The sequence below is a fragment of the Equus asinus genome, chromosome 10 (genome assembly GCF_041296235.1).
Source record: "Equus asinus isolate D_3611 breed Donkey chromosome 10, EquAss-T2T_v2, whole genome shotgun sequence".
Classification (NCBI taxonomy): Eukaryota; Metazoa; Chordata; class Mammalia; order Perissodactyla; family Equidae; genus Equus; species Equus asinus.
This window is the reverse complement of record NC_091799.1, coordinates 77,971,913-77,993,316: the sequence shown is the minus strand read 5'-3', so window position 1 is coordinate 77,993,316 and position 21,404 is coordinate 77,971,913. Positions and strand designations below refer to the sequence as shown.

Here is a 21,404-nt window from a genome sequence, read left to right as displayed (position 1 = left end):
TGAGGTGGGGACAGGGAGGCTGGCCTTTCAGCCCTGTGTGGGAGAACTCTGACAGGCCATTTTAGCTCCAGAGCCCCACCTCGCCTCATGGGGTTGACTGAGGTTTGGGGAACTTTGAAATTCTACTCCTCCTTCATCCCAATCCTGGTTCCACTCCATCCTTTTCACAGGTGTTAACCTCAAGGGAACTACCTGATAAACATCCTGTGGCCTAAATTCTGTTTCCCTGGGAACCCAACCTGCAATAGGAGGAAAAGGACTTACAGCAAAAAGACTACAGGAAGTGAACAGAGAAGAGAAAGAGTTAGGGAAAAGGGAAGTACAAGAGGGACACTGTGTTAGTCAGGACTCTCCAGAGGAAAAAACCCTATAGGATGTGTGTGTGTGTGTGTGTATAAATATAAGGAACTGACTCACACAATTTTGGAGGCTGGTGAGCCCCAAGTCTGCAATGTGGGCTGACAGGCTCGAGACCTAGGAGAGTCAATGGTGCAGATGGAGTCTGAAGGCAGTCTGCTGGAGAATCCCTCCTGCTCGGAGAGGCTGGTCTTTTTTTTCTATTCAGGCCTTCAACTGATTGGATGGGGCCCACCCACATAGGGAGAGCAATCTGCTCACTCAGAGTTCACAGATTTAAATGCTAATCTCATCCAAAAATACCCTCCAAGTTAACACATAAAATTAACCATCATAGACACCCTCTCAAGGCCCAGGAAGCTCCCTTCTGGAACCTCCATGGGTCTCCCTTCATCCACCAATGCAGACACATGCACACATACATACGCACGCATATGCACCCACACACATGCATGTACACAGGCCTGCATTGTGGAGACTTCCACCTAGGGTGGTACAGGAGAGCAAATGGCCTGATTTCAGCATCTCCTCCCAAGCCCCATAAACCGATGAGACTTTATAGACTCCTCGGGTAAAGAACCATTCTAGACATTGCATGTTAATTTCAGGACAGGTGAGAGAGGTTAGGATCCAAAAATACAAAAAGAAGAGGGTTTCCCTCCACCCAAGACAGAAATGGCAGCAGCTGTTCAGTGAGTTACTGGGCCATATGTGCAAATAATAACCAAGCCAGGAAAGGTCATTCTTGCCTACTTTCCATGCAAGTGGGAGCAGAAATGGACATCACTGAGATTTCAGCAGGAAAGGGGCTGAGCTGCCACCCAGCACATCCTCCCAGCTCAGGGCTGGCCCAACTCCATCCAGTCCTCAACTATCCTTACCCTTATTTGGCCTCTTACAACTCCTTTTTGTTCTGTGTAGATCTAAGTTAAGTGTATATTACAGTCATTTTTGTCTTTTCTGTTGAATTTCGGGCAACCCAACTGCAGTGATGAGGTCCACTCTTCAATATGCACCTACAACGGCCAAGGATGCTTTGACTTCTCATATGCCTTCCCAAAGGTCAGGGCCAAGATCCTCTAACTACAAATGCAGACAATACCAGAAAGGATGTTGATAACATGTCACCATAATGTCCCTGTCCCAAAACTCTACATATTCTATAAAAGATAGTGGGAGATATAGAAAAAGTCAAGTAGTGGTCCTCCATTTCCTTGTTAAGATATATCCACAATACAACAAAAGAAACTTAGAAGACTTGAAAGATAGTTTAGAGCTAGGCAGGCTTGTATTGATTAAAAACGCTAGTCATCCAGGAAACTGAGACTCAGAGAACTTATACGATTTGTCCATGGTCGAACAGCTAGTTAGTTGTGGAACTGGGTTTCGAACACACGTCTTGACTCCTATGACACGTTGTAAACATTACTCAGATTTTCTTGGCTTCTTTTTTCCATTCAGTAAAGCATAATTTTCACAAAAACAATATCACTTGCCAATGGGACTTTCCAGTGTTTGCTGATGGATTGGTAGATGGTACTTAGATTCTCACCAAAACCTGACTTTTCTTCTCATCCCATCCACGATGAGGCCCTTGGTGCCCTTGCCAGGCACAGAGCAGGGAAAGGAGTCTGCTAATGTCTCCCGATTCCTTGGGGTCAGCCCAAACTGCCCCAATCTTTAGGGATACCTGACATTTGATTGGATTATACAATGATCACCCCCTCCCCACCCCAATCCCCCACCAAAAGTACAGTCACATCAAAATGACTTTTTCAAAAAGAAGCTTAGCATTCCTCCTGGAGACAAACACAGCTATGCTTCTGGTGCTGCAAACCCACAAAGGCCCTCACAGCCCCTCCTTCGAGAAAAATTAATAATACATGAGGATTTTCAGGAATTGCTAGAAGTACGACACCCACCCTTTCCAGACTTCCTGGAAGAATCCTGATTTCTTTCTGACAAATAAGTTCATTAAGCCTGTAATGAAATTTGATTTGATTTTTAGACCTTTGTAAATGTTTCATGTCCATCAAACCATTTATCAGAAAAAAACAACCCTGCGTTGGGCTTTGCATCCTGTTGGTTTGTTTGGAAATGTGGGGGCTGTAACCCAGTGTAAAGAATGGACTGCAAGATGGATGAGAAGGCAATCTGAGCATCTCCAGGAAGGCCTGGTCTCCGGATCCTCCCATCCTTCTACCCTAGCCTCCAGGTCACTGACGCAGGAGGGTAGAAGGCTCCACTCCACTCCCGCACACAACCAGGGGGAGCAGCCTGCTTTCTTCCCACCAAGTAAACTTCATTTTGCCTTTTGCAGAAGATGAATCTGACTCATTTTCCCTTCTGAGGGCTACAAGCTGGCCTGCTATCGGCCGCACGTTTCACTGAGTCATGAGTGCTGAAGTGCCAGTTGTGCTGGATCGCTCACATTTAACACTCAGAAGTTCTATGAAAGCCAAACCCACAAAAGCAACTTGACGGCAGGGCTCAGATCAGATCAGCCACAGAGGGGGTTTCACTGATGTTCCCTCAGCCATCTTCCCTGGACCCCGCCTAGCCCCTCTAGCAGGCATCTCCTTTCATTCTTCCCTCCTGCCCCACCTTCCCTCTCTCTTTCCTCCCTTGCATTTCCAGTCATTTCCAGTCTGGTCAAATCTGAGTGTAAATGTGGGAGCATGACTTAGTGTCCTCCTGGAGGCTGCTGTCAGTTTCTGGCCTCAGGAAAAAAGATCTCACCAATGATCCTCAGCCAGAGCATGCTATGTCTCCACTCTTTCATCCTGTCGCCTTCCAATTCATTTCCTGTAAGCCATGACCCTTTCCTGGGAACATTAATTAACCACGATGTTTTTTTATCAGAATTCTAGGAACGTGACATCTGTATGACTCACACTTCTGCAGCTTAAAACAGTATTTACTATATTGGAATTAGGCAGCTGAGTTTTTTGTAGATGCTTACTGTATGGATTTATGACCATCTGTAACCATTCTCGGAAAGAGAAAAAAATCAGCACCACTAATTCTTAATGAGGCTTTGCCATATCACTAAAACTCTGAGTGAAAACATATGGGACGAAATATCTTTCAACGAGCTCATAAATGTCTTTATTTAGGAATACAACAGATTTCCTTTATAATGCTAGTTTTAAGGATAAAGTTAACACCCTCCTTAGAAATTACATTCTCCCATTCTTTGCTTGATAAGAGAGTGATTTTACAATCTACATTTTTATCTATCGAAGGGATTTTGCAATCTATGCCATCATGAGCTTGTTAATAAACTATGTAAATTTGTGTGAACCAGGGTCTAAATTAATTCAGGCCTAAATAAATCAAACTCCAGCTAGACTATGATTTAATTAAAAATTGAAAATATGACTCATGGCACTTAAGTTTACTGATGTTTATTGCCAAAAGAAGCATCATTGCTATGTCAGAGATAAATGTAAGGAGGCTGATGGATTCTCCAAGGATGAAATAGAGAGATGCATCACGATGGACAGGGCATTGTAAGAATTCCTGTATTTGATCAAATAAATGTCTCTAGGGCAGTTTCAGCACAAATAAATTCACAATGTAGTCATGAAAATCCATAGATGTACAATTTTATTCTCAGCTTTTCTCACTCTAATTTGGGGTTTTTATGTTTCTCCTTACCTTCCTGTGGATATACATATATAATTTTTTCAAACTTTATTTTTGTTCCTGCTTTCACTTTTCATAAATTCCTTTTATAAAGTGTTTTCTCCCTTCTATCTATTTTCGGAAATATGTTCTGTTAGGGGCATCCGTATTTGTGTCTGGGGGCTTGTGCAAGTATGACTGTTTACGAGGCTGCCTTCCTGGAACATATGTGGATGATCTTTCACTTGGTTGATGCCCCTCTTTAGCCCTGTGTCCCCAACAAGGACCCATGACGGCTGTCAGGTGCCCTAAGCATGAAGCAGATTTCAGGGGAGAGCAAGTGGGGCAGGAAGGTGTTTAAACCAAAACCAAAACTCATGAGCAGATGGGTGCGTGTGCTTATGGAGACATCGGGACAGTAGTTGAAAGCCAGGTTCCTCTGGAAACCTCATGGCACATGGCCTTGGCAAGCACAGATCTGCACCTGACTCCCAGCTTCCAAACAGTGCTGGTGGACAAGAAGCTGTGTCCCCAAAAAGACACCAGTGAGTGAAGTTTGTCTCCATTCTGGTTCTCTCCTTTTGCCTCTGCACAGCCCACCCAACCACTCCACCCACGCCTGGCTCCTCCCTGGGGTTCTCGCTGAGCAGTGCCATTTTGCAAGGGACTGTTCCTCCAACTTTTCCAATTAAAAGACTTTTCTATCGCGTTTGTGTCCTAAGGAGTCTTTAAGGCCTTCAGGCAAAAAATTCAGTAATTTGGGAGTTTTGGGCCTCTGGCAGGGTAGGAAAGGAGATGCTCTTTCAAGTCAAAGGTTCTTTGGCATCCTTCAGACAATTTAGGGCTTCTCAGAACTGTAACCCCCGCACCCCCGGCTCCCTACAACATGACCTTCTATTCCTCCACAACAAGCTGGCTCTGAGAGCTGCAGGGATGGAGAAAAGTCATCCCAGTCCCCGTGGAGGCTGGAAAACTGGGGCTCTCAGGGGAGGACAGGGGTCAGGATTTCCCCACACACTGACCTTGCTCAGGAGACGAGAGGGAGCTGGTGCAAACCTTTGAATGACTGTCCCTTCCTTTCATTCTTCAACATGAGCTTAGTCTGTCCTTCCCAAATTCTTGGACAACTTTGGGGAGACTCAGATAGAGAGAAACATAATATTTAGGATCAAATGTAAGATCCTCCACAATTTTCCTCAATAGCCAAAAGCTGGGCCTAGAAGCCCTCTCACTGCTGCCTGTGATCACCCAGAAAAGCAAAGGGGGAATAAAAGGAAACGGTCCCTAAAAGGACAGAGGCCAGAGCCTTGGCAAGTGGCTCTTACCTCCTGTCAGTCGATCTGAGGATCCTGACTAACTCCTGGGGAGAACCGCAGAAGCTGAAGTCTTCTTCCTTCTCTTCACTCTTACCCCCCACAGAAAGCGGCCGCCCGGCGCCAAGGAAGCCCATGCATTAGGCTAGGGCGCCACCTAGCCAAACCAGAGGGGACTCAAGAAACTCTGAGCTAGGAACTTTTTGTCTTTGTTTTTTTTCCACAACCAGAAAAGGGGGTTTCCATTTCATTCACAGAGTTCTGGGAAATGGAATTTTTGTAAAACCTTCCTTGCACATGATGGAAAACATTTATTAGCATCTAATGAGAAAATTTGGCCCAAAGGCAATTCTAATCAAAATTCATGAGGGTAAGAGTTTAGTTCTCTAAATTTGCCTCTTTCCCCTAGTAACAGCTGTGACTATGACTGACATAGAGCTACCATTTCTCCTGTTTTTTTTTCTTTCCTTCTTTTCGTTCTTCTCTTCCAAGTCAGATTTACCTCTGGATGATGCCTAGGAATCCTGTAGGGAGCAGAAGCTCACCAAGGACAGACTCTACAGGCAAACAGGTACAGTTCAGTCGAGGGAGACTCTCACCACTTTAGGATGTCTCTGTGCCCCTTCGGGTTCAGGAAAGTGAGATGAGCCTTTCCCTGCCCCTGCACACCCAGCACTAGGAGGAAACACTTGCCATGCATGCTGAAGCTGCAGCTTAGCAGGAAATGCAAGTACACTCTAACCATAAATAGGCATGGCCTTGTCCAGAAAGCTGGAGCAGCCCTCCCCTCTGAGATAGATAAAGCTCTGAGGAAAACAGAGACTCAAGGAGGTATCTAAGCTCCCAGGCAAAAGTTGTTTTGATGACCACCTTGGAAAGAGACAGGCGAAGACAAGCTAAGGGTCAGAAGAGCGTGGAGGTTGTGAACATGGACTCTGGAGCCAAATGCCTGGCTTCCATGACTGCTTCTCTGCTGCTTAAGCCCTACCTCAGTTCTTTATACAATGAGGATAATTCTAGTACCTACGTCATAGGGTTTTCATGAAGATTCAATGAGATAAACCATATAAAGTGCTTAGAATAAGGCCTGGCACATGGCAGGCCCTTAAGAAATATTAACTAATGTTTAATTATCCTAGAATTTAAGGGGAAACACCTGAGTTTCCTTGTACTCTAACCAATCTTGGTTTTCCGTCCCACCTGAAACAGTCTTAGTGAATTAGCATAGCAAGTTGTGCCTGTGCAGCAATCCTCCGTGGCAATTTCCTTGGCTAGCCCCACATTGGCAGCAGAAATAGGAGCAGGCATGCAGCTTTTCTTTTAGGAGGAAGCACACAAAAAAGTTTGATGACCACTGATATATCTCAAATGGATGCTCAATTAATGCCATTAGCCGATTGACAATCAGGGCTGTTTCTTTCCACTTACCATTATAATCACATTCTCCAAACCCCAGCGCCATCTTGGGTTGATACAGTGAACTTTCCTGAATGCTCCTATGGCGATAAGGCTCTCTTTTAAGTTTCATTTATAAGATCTTGCTTGGCCTCTCCACGCAACCAGAAACTGTTATGTAATTTTGGATTAAACATCTAGACCATTTGAAAAGTGGTGCCTTTTCTGAATCACATTAATACGATTAAGAGTCAGATAATATTAGTCAACTGAACTGACCCTACAGTCAAATAAAAACAAACCTCAACTTTGGAGCATCTCTTAAGGGTCAGACTCTGTATATTTTCTTTGACTCTGTGCCATTATTGTCTTTAATCAATGCCTCACAAGACTCAAATTATGACATAACATTATAAACAGCCCATTTCTTAGGAAGTGGCAAACTGATGTCTTTTCCCGCAAGGTGAGTGCCTGAAGACTTTACCAGAAAGCCTTTGACATGATGAGTAATGTCAGTGAAACAGCACTTTATCTTTAGAAGACATGGGATACACATCAACATACAAGACTTTTAAAGTGAAGCCAAAGTACAATGCTTCCTTGAGCTTCACTGACCAAGATAAATGATGTTGTGCTCAGGCATTGGTACTGGGAAAAATGGCTTGACAAGTAACATATGTCTAGTATCTTTAGGCTTCACGTGGCTTTCCTATTCAGTCTCAATTAAACTTCAAAGAAGATTATGAATATTAATTTGATCTAAAAGCAGAGTATCACACTCTTCCTATTTTTTTATGCTCACTCTGCAGCCATATTGCATAATCACACATTCTGATTTGAATTGGACAATAGTCCTTGATGAAAAATTCTTACAAATTATTTACAGATGGGAAGACACGGATAGATGTAAAAGGCTTTTTTTGACTGCTATGTTATATAGCATTGGTTTCCAGGGCTAGCTGTAGTATTTTGTTTTAGGCATACCCACAAACGCAGTCTTCACTGAATTATATTGATGTGTTCAGGTAACAGAAATTGCCATCCCTGAGATCTTCTGACTTAGGGAACAGCTTTTTGTAAGTGAAAACTCTGTTCATGGCAATTTGAGTGCAGGATCTCCTTCCATATCGTTATTAGGCAGGATATTTTGGAGCTGGGAAAGAACCACTGGCTTTGTGTTACCTCCAAAACGGAACCCACTCTGCCTGCGATATGCCCCAATGATCTAAGGAAGTGTAATGCTGTACAAATGACCTATTTGGCTGCAAGATGTGGTCAGGTTTATATGCACATTTACTTGAAGATACATGACTTTATGAATTCAACATAATTCCAAACAAATTCCCCTGGGTTTGGGGAAACTTGGCAAGCTGATTCTAAAGCGTATATGAAAAAGCAAAGGACCAAGAATAGATAAAACACTCAAAAGGAAGAACCATATGGGACAACTTGTCTTCCAGATATTAAAATTATTCCAGGGCTAAAGCAATTAAGATAGTCTGGTATTGGTGGGAAAACATACAGATGGACCAGTGCAGCAGAATATAGAGCCCAGAAACAGATCTACAAGTGCATGGAAATCTGGCTGGTTTTTCTAGAGCTGACATTGCAGATACCCAGGGGAAAATGTGAGTTTTTTCAAAACATGGGTATGGAGAAAATCAATTACCCATATGTTTAAAAAATAAAATTGAAATTGTCACACCACACATAAAACCTAATTTCTGGTATATTAAAAACCTAAATGTAAAAGTAGAATTATAAAGTTTATTAAAGATTGATATACGGGAATAATTTTATGGTTTTCTGGTTTGTAAAGATTTCTTTGAAAAATATATGCTATGAATGAAATGATTCTTAAAATGAGATCAACTATATTAAAATTAAGAGGTTTTGTTCCTTAAAAGACACCATAATGAAAGTTAAAATGTAGGTCAGAAACTGGGAGAAGGTATTTGCAACCCAAAAGATTAATCTCCAGAATATCTAAAGAATCCCCATAAATCAATAAGAAAAAGACAAACAATCCAACTGATAAATGGGCAAAAGTGTTAAACACGTATTTCATAGAAGAAGACAAAGAAATGGACCAACATACATGGAAAATGCTCAATCTTATTAGAAATTTAAAAAACATACAAATTAAAACCACAATGATCAGATACCATTTTCTACATATCATACACACAAGAAGTAAGAATCCTGACAACACTCAATGTTACTGAGAAAGCACAGCAATAGTTACACCATTTTGGAAAATAATTTGACATCATCTAGTAAATGAGAAAAGTAGCTGAACGCTTTGACCCAGTAATTGTACTTCAAGGTATAGTCCCCAGAGAAACTCTTGCCCTGAGTACTAGGAGATAAGTAGAAGGATGTTTATAGCAGCACAATCTGTTTGTAATTGGAAAAGTAAAACTGAAACCAGACCAAATGTTAATAAACAACAGGATGCATAAACAAGTTGGTTTCACAACGAGTACATCAATGAACAAATCAAAAAGCTATACACAACACAGACAGAATTCAGAAAGAAAAAGTTGAGTAAAAAGGCAAGTAATAAAATAACACATGCAGAATGATTTCATTTACATAACATCCTAGGACAAGGAAAACTAAACAACATATTCTTTGGGGATATAAATATATGAGATAAAACTAAAAAGAAAAGCAAAGGAATGATGAAAACCACAATCCAGGTAGTAGTTATCTCTGATGGGGGAGGAGTCAGGAGGGAGTGCTTTGAAGGCTTCCAAAATAATGGACATGCTCTCTTTCTTGAAGTGCGTAGTTGGTAATGGAGTAATGGATCTCTGCTGTGTTCTTATTATTTAAACTCCCCCAGTTTTTTTAAGCTTTTTATCTTGAAACAATTTTATACTCATGTAGAAATTTCATAAAAGCACAGTGCGTTCCTGTGCATCCTTCATCCAGCTTCTCCCAATGACATCATCTCACATAAGCATAGTTAATGATCAAAACCAGGAAACTGAGCTTGGTGCAATAGTATAAACTAAACTGCAGAACTTATTTGAATTTCACTAGCTTTTCCATGTAGTCTTTGTGTGTGTGTGTAGCTCTATGAAGTTTTATCCCATGTATAGATTAGTGTAATCACCACCACAGTCAAGATACAGAACTCTTCCAACATCGCAAAGAAACTTGATAGTCACACCCTCCCGTCAACCCTAACCCCTGGCAACCACTGGTTTGTTTTTATCACTATCGTTTTGTTATCCTATGTATATTTTTAAATGTTCTTTTGTGTCTATTGAATATTTTTTAAGAACAGTTTCAGAAGGGAAACATGCCTACTACACGTAAAGGAGATCCCCACCATCTCTCCTTAGCCCACGTGGTGAAATCCTGGGCTTGCTGAATTGCAGGGCACTTCATGTTCACCCCAACTCACCTCTTCGCCCCCTCCTAAGGGATCAAAGGGAAAGATATGTCCACTTTTTTCTCCTCTTTGGAGGGTCATCTTAGAATCAGAAGACTACTCTGTCTTCCCCAACCTGCCTCTCCCCCTTGACTTCAGGCCACTGCAAAGGGGTAGCAACTTATGACAGTCTCTGTTTCAGAGGGGGAAGTTAGCCCAGCATGGGGAAGCTTACCAAACAAATGAGCCCAGATGGAGAAATTACAGATGCTCTGAGAGTCATCTGGTCTTGACTGACACCTAACTCCTCAGTCATGCTTCACAGTTCTCGTCCCTTTCCCCCAGGCTGGCTGGCTCCCACTGAGGCAGAGTGCCTGGCTGGATCTCAGACTTCTGTTGTCTGGCTGCTCCGGACACAGCCAGTTTAGACTGAAACCAAATGCTCTAATCCCCCTGAACCCCAGTTGCCTGCCTCTCCTGGAACCTACCCCACCTGTTCTTTAGTGCGCCTCCTTTTCCTCTGTCCAGCCTCCTGGGGATAAAGCCCTCCCCTACTCTGCACCATTTTATGTAAAAACAAAACTGTTTCCCATTTGGGTTCTTGTAATTCCCCTCATTGCTTATAGTATCTTTCAAACCTTGTTCCCAACAGCCTCCAAGCCCTCCCTTCCGCACCCCCCAGGTTCTCCTCTCTTGAGTTAGGTGTGTTGTGTTTCATTTGGGTTCCATTTTACAATGCTCAACCAGGCACGTATAGGCAGATCCTGTGTTTGCCACAATCAGCAAGTTCTTGGACTCTTCCTCATAAAGGGAGTCATACCGCCTTCTAAGAACAAGGCCATAATTGGAGGTTGCACTCCTGAAGAAAGCCCAATCACAATTAAATAAGTTTATTAAAGTGTATTCCTTAGGATATCATGTGATTTGAAAAGGGGGTTGTGGACAAACACATCTGAGAAACACTGGATTTAACTAAGTGAATCCCCAACCCCTGCGACCGCAAGAATGCTCAGATCTTTTTTATGTGACCCATAGACATTTTGGGGGGAGAACGGGAAGGTTTCCAAGGGCAGGCTACTTGAAAGTAGAACAACCACTGAGTTAAAGCATGTATATGACAAGAACGTATCACTTTTTTAAAAAGCAAAGTTAAAAGAGCTGAAGACGCTGTTCTTCAACTCCCGTAAAACGAGCGTGAACACGCTCTCTGTGCTGATTACTCTCCTGTTTGCTCTCTTGAGCTACCCTCCACCTTGTCATCTTCCCGTGGGAGCTGACCTGTAAGAAAGGGCTCCCTTGTTCTTCCTTCTGGTCTCTCCCACAAGCGTTCATCCCAAGAGCACGTCCCAGTAAATGAGTTCCAGAGAACTCAAGCTTAACAGGAGTCAAATAACTCTAATGATCTTAGGAGAAGGAACAGCCTCCTGCCTTCCCTCTCATTTCCAGTTTCCCAGAGGCAATTTGTCTCAACTCCTTTGATATATTCTTCACATATCTCTGAAAAAAAATATGCTTGTTACTACTTTTTGATAATTCTGTTTTAGACAATATCCATCAACTTTCCCCTATGGAGACTGAGGAGATTGCTCTCTTTCACACACACACGTACAGGTACACACACACAAACACACAGAGTACACTTCCCACCCACCCACGGTCCTAGTAAAGTTAGAATCAATTCTCAGTAGTTATATTATTATGACAATACATAAATGGTAAATAAAACTCAGCAATGTCATTATGTGATCGGTTAAAATAAAGTTAACATATGTCATTTTTCCATTTGCTTTGGTTTCCATGTATTTATTACTAATTTATTTCCAAACACTCCCCCTATAAATCTCCTCTTGATATATTCAAATAAATTAAGTCCTCCATCAATTTCATTTTCTTGAAGATATCTCTTCCAGAGCCTTCTGGTCCACAATTAGCTGGATGTATTGACTTCTAGGACTGTCTCCTGAATGCTGTCTTGGAATCTCCTTTTCCCTTCATTTTGGAAATTTGCTTTACGTCATTCCTGCATTGGATCTTTTGTTTTACTCTTCATTGGTTTACTTCCATGTGTTGGTAGAGCACACCCTTCAGTAGTTTCCTTAGAAATGGTGCATGGGAGATAAATTTTTTGAGACCTTACTTGCCTGAAAAATAGCTTATTTTTCTTTTGTACTTAGTTGATTTGGGAAGGCCATAGATCTACCGCCTCCTCTTTCTTTAAGCAGATGTCTTCGGTAAAATCTCTTCTCCTTTGTATTATTTCTCTATCTGCTTGGGTATCCATGTAGAAAGAGTCTCAAATAGAGACTTCAATTCACAAGTTAAAAATGTTCTCAGGATTAGAAATTTATTCACATGCCATAGCCAGGTATCAATTTAGGTGATGTGATAAACTAATTATTCTTTAAAGTCAACTTAATGGTTTATGTTTAAATGTCTAGTTTCAAATATTTTCATTCCTCAAAAAAGCCTATACCTCATTATTATAGACATAAATGAAGAATCTTAAATTCCCTCGAGAAATACAGAGGTCTTGGTAATCCTATAAAAACCACGAAAGGCTAAAGAAAGGCCAAAGCAAAAGTTTTATATTAGAGAAAATACACAGAAAAATAGTTGTGTCAGATATTGCTGCATTTAATTAATTAATTAATTAATTTTATTTCACTATTTTATTGAAGTCATATTGGCTTATAACATTGTATAAATTTCAGGTGTACATTATTATATATCAGTTTCTGTATAGACGCTGCATTTCATTTGTGTTTGTACATATAAGCATGGTTTGCTGAACCCAATTTGAAGCCAGAGGATGAGGAAACCCCTTAACACATTAGTTAGGGTTCTCCAGAGAAATAGGACCCCAATAGGAGATCTCTCTCTCTTTCTCTCCCTATGAATATATATATGTACACACATATATATATAACACCTTATTTTAAATTTGCACTTGGTTTTATATACATAGAGAGAGAGAGACAGAAACAGAGAGATTTTAAGGGACTGACTCACATGACTGTGGGGCTGGCAAGTTCAGAATCTGTAGGGCAAGCCAGCAGCTGGCAATGCAGGTGAAAGTTGCTGTTCAGTCTTGAGCCTGAGGCTGGGAACTCAGGCAGAATTTCTGTGTTGCAGTCTGGAGGCAAGTTCCTTCTTCTTGGGGGACCTCAGGCTTTGCTTTTAATGCCTTTAACTGATTGGATAAGGCCCAACTCGCTCACATTATGGAAAGTCTCCTTCTTTACTCAAAGTCTACTGATGTAAATGTTTCATCACATTGGAAAAATACCTGCACAGCCGCATCTAGACTGGTGTTCCACCTAGCCAAGAGGACACCTAAAATTAACCAGCACAAGTCATACACAGGACTCATTGGCTTACAGCATAGTTGGTAGAGAATGGTGAGGAAAGGATCCACAGGAGCAAATAGAGAATAACCAGCTCAGTTTATATATTACTTTTTCTCCTTTTATACACAAACAGTAACCTGTTACACACAGCATTTTATGCCTTGCTTTATTCTCTTCAGATCTTGGAGATATTTTCATAGTAGGACATGGTTTCCTCTTTTTTTTTCCTGATGGATAGTATTCCATTTTTGTGGCTGTACAATAATTTATTTAACCAGTCCACTACTTATAAACGTGTTTTTTCGTGGTCTTTTGCAATTACAAATAATGCCACAGTGAATACTACTGAACATCCATGATTGGCATCTGTGCAAGGATGATAAACTCCCTAAAGTATAATCAACGGGGAAATGAGCATGAACATATTGTCCAATTGCCTTCTCTGGGGTCTCACCAATTTACACTCTTAACCAAAATATATTAAACTGCCCGCATCCCAATATAAAATGTTATTAAACTTTTGGATCTTTGTCATCATCTAACTGAAACATGGTATTTTGTGGTATTGCTGCATTTCAAGTAGCATGAATAAGAATTTATTGCATCAAGAAACTTAATATCAAGGGATGTTGCAATATGCAGCCACAGAATGGGATGGCAGTGGGTCCAAATCTTATGAGATTTTCTGAGTATTATTGCATGTAAAGTGCTTAACATAATGTCTGACACATGGTAAGCACTCAGTAATTGTCAGCTATTTGGATATTTGAGGCCCAAAAGAATGAAAAAATAGTGAATTTGCCCTCCAAAATGAAGAAATAAACATAGCTGTAATAGGAAAATCATGTAAAAAATATGGACACTTATGAAGAGTATTAAAGAGAATATATTTCTAGATTTTTCACATAAAACATACAAATGACTTTGTTTTGCATATTGTTTTCGTATAAAGCAGTATACAATAAAAATGTCTCCAGTGTCCTATCCAAGTGTCAACCCTTGATTGGGCCCTAGTTCTCCCTTTTGGGGTTCAAAATGTCTCCGGGGCAGTAAAAAGATCTGTGGTTTCCAGGGTTGGGGGTTGGAGGAGATGAACAGGTGGAGCATGAAGGACTTTCAGGAGAGTGAAAATACTTTGTGTGATACCAAAGTGATGGATACATGTTATCCCACATTTGTCCAAACCAATAGAATGTACCCCACCAAGAGAGAACCCTAAGGTAAACTATGTCTTTGGGTGATGATGATGTGCCAACGTAGGTGCATCAGTTGTAACAAATGCAGCACTTTGGTGGGGGATGTTGATAATGGGGGAGGCTCTGCACGTGTGAGGGCAGGGGATATATGGGATATCTCTGTGCCCACCTCTCAGACTGCCAGAGAAATGCACAAAGAGGACAGGTGCCAAGCATGAGAGTCTAACGGGGTTCTCTGGCCAGCTCACTCTCTGAGAGCCACTTCTGAAGTGGCTGCTGCCTGGCTTTGTACAGCAGCTGAGACTGCCAGTATGGACTCTCATCACCTTCTAGGAAAACGTGGGAATCCATTCCTTTGGGAAAGCACTTCAATGATACCAAAATGCCAGTCAAACTACACCCACATGGGCTCAGACTGTAAGTGAGCATAAGTGAGGCCATCTTACTATGCTAAACGACCTCAGCCCCTCCACTGTGTGACCACATGTACTCTAAAAAATCTATATGCTTTCCTGATTTATGGTCTCTGCTGCTGTGTGTACTCATCTATCGCTTGATAAATTAAAACTTTGTTCTATGAGTTTCTCCCCAGAACACGTTGACCACAGGCAGGAAACACACCTACAAGGTATCTATGACAGCTGATAGAAGAAAAGAACAGTGAAAGACCCTGGAGTCCATCATGCCTGAAGGAAACCCCCTCCTCACTGCCCATTTTCCCTATATAAATGCCTCAAGATTCTGTAATTTTTGAAGATGGTTTTTTTGAGACATTAGTCTGCCATCTTTCCGATTATGCCAGCTAATTGAATTAAAACTTCTTTTCTCCACCTCTAACTCGTTGTGATTAATTGGCTCAGATGGTGGGGAGCAGAGCTAGCCCATTGCTCAGTAGCAATTTCTGGCAACCTAGATGGGACCCTAGCCTCTGCCCATGGGTAGTTGACTTGGAGGAAGCTATTTTGGGATTTTTCTCTGCAGCTGCTAGGTGGCTTTTTTTCTTTTCTTCTACCCAGGGAATTCCCCTTGTGGCTTCCTCGCTCTCCAACTGCCTCTAACGCTTCAGTGATGCGGAAATGAAGGACCGAATTGGATCGTAAGCTGATGAGCTTGCTTCTGCAGCTAGCTGAATCATCTGGAGTGCACTCCTGGGTGCTAGATTCCTTTTTCCATGTCTGGGAGGCTTGGTCAGGCTGGTTTAGGTGCCGGTCTTTAGGAATAAAGGAAAGTACAGACTGTCCAGTATATTATCTGGAAGACTAGTCTCTGGTTTTTCTGTTGTATGCATGCCTGTACGTTCTGTTCTCCTGAGTGTGGGTGTCACACCACTAGTCTGAGTGCCAGTTTTTCTCTGTGTCAGAATCCCACAGCATCCTTCCAGTGCTTGTTACATCCTCTGTGGGGACGTGAAGTTTGTGACCTTTTCTGTCAAGCCAGGCTTGTACGCCTCAATGCGGGCACTGCTATTTGTGTTAACCCTTGGGAAGAAGCCATGAGAGCACGGCCTGACTGTCTTTTCCCCTCTTTGTCTGTCTTGTCCGGCATCTTCTTTGCTGTCATTGTGTGGAAGTTAGGTTTGGGCTTAATGTAAGCCCGACTTGGATTTCCTGCAGAATAGTAGCTCTAAAAAAACTTTCTGCCAGGCACCTGACCTCCTACACGGGCGTTGGGAAATTAGGTCTTTACCCCGCCTTAAGCCATTCCCTCTTGCCTCTATGGCTTGTTTAGCACTGGTGTGAGAACTGTGTGCTTGGGCGGAGTGGCATTTGGCTGAGTACCGGCTTTTCTCAATGAGGGCCTCTTTGTCCGTGTCCCCCGCCCCCAAAAAAGCCTGCTAGGGTGCATGCTGGCCAATTGGCTGATTTCAGTTATGAGCCCATGACAAAGAAAAGGGTCTTTTACTGTAACGTAGCCTGGCCCAAGTATACACTGGGCTCAGGAGAAAAGTGGCCCCTAAACGGGTCGCTCAATCATGGTACCATCTTGCAGCTAAAATGGTTCTGCAAGAAGGAAGGAAAGGAGGATAAAATCTCCTATGTTCAAGCCTTTATGCTGCTATATCTAGATCAAGGAAGAGGGGACAACACACCAAGGAGTCCTCCACTCCTCCTCCCCCTTTTTCAGGCCCACTGCTTGCCCAAGGGAAAATGCTGGAGGGATTGCAAGGTCTAAGAGAACTCTCTCCTTCTCAAATCCAGTAAGGAACACAATTTGGTCACGGGGCCCTTCCCGGAGTGGGGCCATTTCCACTGTGATGATATCCCATAGGCATAAATGGACAAGGGCAACTGGCCAACTTCATTTGGATGCTCTCTCCTTTCTCTACCATGGATCATTTAAATTGAAAAAAAATTATATGCCTGAATGCCCTGTTCTCCTCCTGGGAAGAAACCTTCTGTGTAAACTGAATGCTCAAGTGACTTTTGCTCCAGGCCAGCCAGAGGTGCAAGTACCACCAGAACAATCATCTTTATGGTTCCAGATGGCCCTTGCTAGGTGCTCAAACACCATTGCCGGACCTGGACCCGCTGCCACTGGAGATTCTCAAGGAGGTAAGACCGGATGTGTGGGCAGATGGGAAGCCCTGGAAAACAAAGAATGTCCAGGCAGTACATGTAACCTGAAACAATATCTGCTCAAACAGGAGGTTCAGAAGGGCATTCAGCCAGTTCTTCAGAAATTCCTGGCGGAAGGATTAATCAGACCTTGCCAGTCGTCATATAATACTCTTATTCTCCTGCTCAAAAAAAAAAATAAAATAAAATAAAACCAAAATAAAACCAATTCTGGGAAATGTCGGTTTGTCCAGGACCTTTGTGCCATAAATGAGGTGGTTCAGGACCTACACCCTGTGGTACCCAGCGTTTACACCTCGCTAAGCAATATTTCAGGCGAATATGGCTGGTTTTCTGTTTTGGACTTAAACGATGTATCCTTCTGCATACTGCTCATAGAAGAATCACAACAACTCTTTGCCTTTGAATGGCGTGACCCAGAAACCCAGGCCACTCAACAATGCTGTCGGCCAGTGCTCCCCCAGGGCTTTAAAAACTCCCCTGCCCTATTTGGGGAGGCCCTAGCTAAAGACATTAGCCACTTACAATTACAAGAAGGATTGTTGTCACAGTCTGTGGATGACTTGCTGATAGCGAGCCCTACTTATGAGCAGCGCCTGGCCAAGAAAATAAAGACCTTAAATCATTGGCTGAATGTGGGTGCAAGTTCTCACAAAAGAAATCATAGATCTGCAAACAAAAAGCTACAGACTTAGGGCTTATATTATCAAAAGGCCAGAGGGAACTGCTCTCAGACCCAAAAAGGGCTGGAGCATGTCTGAGTCGTCCCACCACCCAGCAAAAGCTAGAAGGATTCTTGGGCATGGCTGGTTTCTGTCAAAGATGGATCCCTAACTATGGGGTCTCATAGTAAAATCCCCCTAAGAGGCTCTAAAAGGGCTAGACCAGGAGCCACTAGAATGGACAAAGGAATGCCAGGTGGCCTTTGATACCATTAAGACAAAGTTAATTTCAGGCCCAGCCTTGGGGCTTCCTAAGTTGGACAAGCCCTTCAGCCTAAATGTACATGAAAGTCAGGGAATAAGCTTGGTGGTTTTAACTCAAAACTGGGCATGACGCCCTGGCCAATGGCTTATTTTTCCAAGAAACTGGATCAGACTTTCAAAGGCTGGCCCCCCTGCCTCAGGGCAACAGCTGCTACCTACAACATCCTGCAGAAAGCTGAAAAATTCACCATGGGCCAACCCACCACAGTCTATGTGCCACATCAAGTACTCACATTATTAGAAGAAAAAGGAGGATACTGGCTCACTTCAGGAAGGATGGGCAAATAGCAGGTCGTCCTTTTGGAAAATCCAAATGTATGGCTACGAGTATCATCCTCCCTAAACCCAGCCACCTTACTCCCTAGTAAGACATCAGAGGCCTTAGAACACGACTAACAAGTTATGGTGACAATGTATTCTAGCCAACTTGATTTGTCGGACTGTCCCCTGGAAGAACTGAACTTGGAACTCTTCAAAGATGGCAACAGCTTCATGGATCAAGGTAAGAGATGCATGGGGTTCGCGGTCATAACTTCACAAGAGACCGTTAGAGGCTAAAGCCCTACCTGCAGGGACATCAGCTCAAAAGGTGGAACGCATCGCCCTCACTTGGGCTCTATATCTAGCTCGAGAGAAAAGAGTAAATAGATACACAGATTCCATTATGCCTTTGCCATAGTTCAGGCTCATGAGGCCATCTGAAAGAAAGGGGATGCTTAATAGCAGGAAAAAAGGAAATCACGCATGGCCCTAAAATCTTAAAACTGTTTGGTGCTTTGAATCAGCCTGCTCAGGTAGCTATAATGCATTGCCCTGGCCACCAGAGGGAGACTCTAATGGGTCCAGAAGTACATCATAGGGCCCCACCTACAAAAGACCATACAACAGGTGACTAAAAATTACATAATCTGTGCAAAGAACAACCCCAAGACCGCTTCTGGTCCCCTGCATATGGGCACCCAGCAGCATAAAGAAAATTGGCCTACAGAAGACTGGCAAATAGACTTACCCAGACACCCCAGGGAGCTGGGAATTTTGGGGTTTTGTTAGTGTTTGTGGACACCTTCACCAAGAAATCATCCCTAGGTTTGGTCTGCCTAATACGTTGCGGGGTGATAACAGACTGGCTTTTGTCTCCCAAATAACCCAACAAGGGTCCAAAAGCTTAGATATCTGATGGATACTACACTCACCTTGGAGACCTCAATCAACTGGAAAGATGGGGAAAATGAATCACACCGTGAAGAAGACCATTGCCAAAATCTGTCAGGAAACACAGCTAACTTGGGATAAGGCACTGTCCCGTGCTCCACTACGGGTTGGAGTAGCTCCCCGAAGAGGATTTAAATTGAGTCCTTTCAAAATTCTATATGAGAGACCCTTTCAGGCATCTTCCCCCTGGACTGACTCTCTGGACGTTTTAAGGAATGCCATGATTGCTAATTATGTTAAACCATTAAGCTCTGTGTTAACTTCTGTCCATGAGGTTGCTTCTCATAGGTCTGCATATCCACCTGACGTCCTTCTACATGCCTTCCGACCTGATGATCACATTTTGCTGAAAACCTGGAAAGACCAGGGACCTGAAAACCAACTGTCACCCAAATGGACGGGCCAACTTTCAGATTCTTCTCACCACTCACTCATCGGTAAAACTTACAGGCGTGAAACCCTGGATACATCACTCCCGGATCAAGGCAGCCCCCAAATCATAGGAGATTACTCTACTTGCGCCAAGGGGGAAGTGGGTGGTGGAACCCCTTGGAGAGCTAAAATACATCTTTAAAAGAAACCTTTGCTCTCTTCTATCTAAACCTCCTTCTAATTCAAAAGGAAAGTGACTCTTTTCCATGCTAGGGTCCCCCTATGATGTCCTGATTTAGCAGGAAGTAGCTAGAGAAAGTATGATGCCCTGTCTCCTCCCTGACCATAAATAAGATTATGAGTTACTACTGACAGAGCGGGGTATATAAACAATCTCCTATTTCCACCACCACCCCTTCCCTGGTGTGCATGTTCTACTGACTCTGCTGGGGCTCTGATACCCATGCTTTTCTCCTCTCCACCCCATCCCCCCATGCAAATGCCCTCCTCACACTGCTTAGGCTCTGACTCCTCACATAGGACAAAGCTGCCTCCCCCAACACACACACAGACACCACACACACACACACACACACACACACACACACAGGAATACCTCCCTTACTCTGATCAGATGTCGACTCTCCATGCCAGACCAAGGTTATCCCTTAGAACAGACTCTCAACTCACTCTGCTTGGGTTCTGACTCTCCATTCCAAGCCAACTTCAGCAAGAACACTTTCCTCACCCTACTGGAGCTCTCACACCCCAGATCACACCATCTTCCCTGAGAAGCCCTCCTTACCCTACTCTGGCTCTGGCTTTCCCGCTCTAGTCCCCACATGCGGACACCTTCCTCACCCTGCTTGGACTCTGACATCCCACCCTGGGCCCCCAGGTTTCCCCTGCAACCCCCAATTATGGACTCTATCTTGCTATGACCCATCTAATGGTTTTAGAACTGAATTGTCCAGAAAGGAAAGAGGAAGAGAAAGAAAAAATGTACTTTTTTCTATTTTAATGCTTATGTGTTTACACAATGTGTATAAAAATATGATTAGTACACCAAACCAGTGGTTTCATAGATATTACTGCTTAGGACAAGGCTAAAGTATCTAAGCTTTTTGACTATTTAAAAAATACTCGGAGCCAAATTAAAGTGGTTAAAGTTTGGCACACTCTGCTTTGGCAGCCCGGGTTCGGTTCCTGGGTTTGCAACCACACCACTCATCTGTCAGTAGCCATGCTGTGGTGGTAGCTCACATAGAAGAACTGGAAGGACTTACAGCTAGAATATGCAACTGTGTACTGGGACTTTGGGGAGGGAAAAAAAAGGAAAAACGGGGCAAAAAAAACAGAGAGAGACGAAGATTGGCAACAGATGTTAGCTCAGCGCAAATCTTTCCCAGCAAGAACAAATAAATAAATAAAACAAAATAAAGTACATAAATAAATAATAAAAATAAAACATTCAGAAATAATAACACACATATAGGGGAAAAATTGTGAATATGGCACAATGACAGCTGACCTTGGCACACTCTAGTATTTCTAGCACCCTTTAAATTCCTAGGACCTTTGTACATGCACATATATTTACATTTTTTCATTATAGCATAAATATTTGCTCATAGCACAAAC

General features: G+C 42.8%; 1 long non-coding RNA gene across 7 annotated transcripts in view; it reads right to left on the bottom strand.

Moving 5' to 3' along the window:
• LOC106824690 (uncharacterized) overlaps positions 1 to 21,404 on the bottom strand; it is a 190,290-nt gene that overhangs the window by 148,951 nt on the left and 19,935 nt on the right. The window contains exon 5 of one of the 7 annotated variants that reach the window (XR_011506502.1): positions 11,518 to 11,571. The exons of 5 other annotated variants lie outside the window; for them this stretch is intronic. This is a non-coding gene — a long non-coding RNA (uncharacterized lncRNA). Of the gene's footprint in view, positions 1 to 11,517; positions 11,572 to 17,069; positions 17,202 to 21,404 lie in introns of those variants that run through there. One more of the 7 variants, XR_006533449.2, reaches the window with a different exon arrangement.